The following is a 2,335-nucleotide window of genomic DNA, read 5'->3' on the forward strand; positions in this document are numbered from 1 at the left end:
AGGCGGGGAAATGTACATAAATTTGAAAATAAATGTAGCAAAACAAAGGGTCAACATTCTTCTTAGTGTATAAAGAACATCTGCAAATTAATACTTAAAAGATGAATATCCAAATGGAAAAGTGGACAAAATATATGAACAGGTATTTCACACAGAAGTATGAATGACCAGTACAGAAATGTTAAGCATCACTAACAGCAACGTAGAAACAAGTGAACCTAATAGTTGGCATTTGTTTTATGATAATAGCAAGTATGAAGAAAAATATTGGTACTCTCATATTGTTTTTGGTAGCATAAATTGTTACGATAGCAATTTGGTAACCTGTATAAGGAGTTTAAACAATGCTCATTGCCCAATAATACCACTTACAGAAATTTATCAAAGATGAAACAATTTAAGAATATGTATGATCACTTCAGCATGATTTAGCAATTAAAAATTGAGAAAGCTTAAGCGTCTAAAAATAAAGAAAAAAATAAAATTTGATATTGGTACACGATGGTCTATAATGAGCTATGAAAATGTTTGCTATTAAAGAAAGCCCATGATGTAATATTAGGTAAAAAAAAATTTAAATGATTCCAGTTTCATATACAAAGAGAAAAACCAAACTGTTAAAAGAGTTATTTATAGATGTTGGAATGATAGGTGGTATTTGTTTTCTTCTTCTTCAAATAATTACGACTATTTAATTGGATTTTATTTGATATCTTATTAAATTTATTGTGGTGACACTGGTTAATAAAATTATATAGATTTCAAATGTACAATTCTATAATACATCATCTGAATATTGCATTGTGTGTTCACCACTCAAAGTTAAATCTTTTGTCACCACATACTTGATCCCCTCTCTCCTTATCTACCTCCCCTTCCCCCTGTTCCTTCTGGTAACCACTAAACTGTGGTCTGTGTCTAGGATTTTTTGTTTGTTTGTCTTGTTCATTTGTTGCTTTTAGTATTATATTCTGCATATGAGTAAAATCATATGGTTCTCAACTTTTTCTGTCTCACTTATTTTACTTAGCATGATAATCTCAAGATCCATCCATGTTGTCACAAATAGCAGTATTTCATCTTTTCTTCTGTCCGAGTAATATTCCATTGTACATATGTACCACATCTTTAGCCCATCATCTATTGAAGGGCATTCTGGTTGTTTCCATGTCTTGGCCACTGTGAATAATGCCGCAATGAACATACAGGCATGCATATCTCTTTACAGATAAATGTGTTCAAATATTTTGGGTAGATGTCCAGAAAGGGGATTGAGAAGAGAGGGAAAAGGAAATAATTAAGACTTTTTAGAACAGTTTTAGGATTACAGAAACTTTTCCTTTTTTAAATATTTTAAAACTGTCTAACATAATTATATTACTTCTATTAAAAAGTGTTATTAAAGTAATATCAAAGTAGAAAACTTCTGAATCCCAAAACTTAAAAATGCTTTTTAAATGAAAATATACAATTAAAGGGTCAAAATTAGAGCTCAATATTTCCAGATGAAAATGAGTAAGTTTTCCTTTTACATGAAATTTGAAAATAAACACTGAAAACTTTTTATTTAATTTGGTGAAGGAATCTTCATTTGTCTCATTAACAGGCAGAAAATCTGAATAGCAAATGGTGATGGTGGAGACAAGACATTTCAATACTTCTTTGGTAACTTTTTAAAGATTAAATACCTGTTACTCTCATCCATTCTTTGGAACCAGAAGAGAACATAAACAAATTGAAATAATAAAACTACACATCCTTTCTGAAAATTTGTGAACAAAGCCAACCCACAAAAAGGTGAACACAAGCTCCAACATCCATTTTTTTTTTTTAACACAAACACAGAATTTGCAAGATTCCGTTATGCTGAAAGCAGCTAGTTACATTATATATACTGTCTTTTAGAAAACTCCAAGAGAAAGGCCAGTTAGTTTTCCACATATCTGTTATAAATCACACTGTCACTGGTTATATTTAGATGAAGTCTACCTGAATTTTTTGAATTTTTTCAACTAGATCAACTAAACCTATTAAATGACAGAATCGCCACTGATAGAATAATAGTTGAAAACAGCTTTATATAGCAAATAAAACATCCCTAAAAAAATAGACTTCAAAAGACCTAAAAAAACAAACAAACAAAAAAAGATCAGAGATTCATAGAATACAAGTTTAGAAAGAACACAAAAGCCCAACCAAGTTTCTGAAATATTTGCCATCATACAGAGCCCTGAAACTAAGAAGAGTCACAGTCAAAAGTAATTCCATAGCAATACTGAAGTGATGCTTTAGAAAAATAGAATTATGGGAAAATAAGAGTAAAGAACAAAACACA

General features: G+C 30.2%; 1 protein-coding gene across 2 annotated transcripts in view; it reads right to left on the reverse strand.

The window, feature by feature from the left end:
- CADPS2 (calcium dependent secretion activator 2) overlaps nucleotides 1-2,335 on the reverse strand; it is a 375,602-nt gene that overhangs the window by 359,950 nt on the left and 13,317 nt on the right. The window lies entirely within an intron of this gene.

This window comes from Pteropus vampyrus, unplaced genomic scaffold, assembly GCF_000151845.1.
Source record: "Pteropus vampyrus isolate Shadow unplaced genomic scaffold, Pvam_2.0 Scaffold33, whole genome shotgun sequence".
Classification (NCBI taxonomy): domain Eukaryota; kingdom Metazoa; phylum Chordata; class Mammalia; order Chiroptera; family Pteropodidae; genus Pteropus; species Pteropus vampyrus.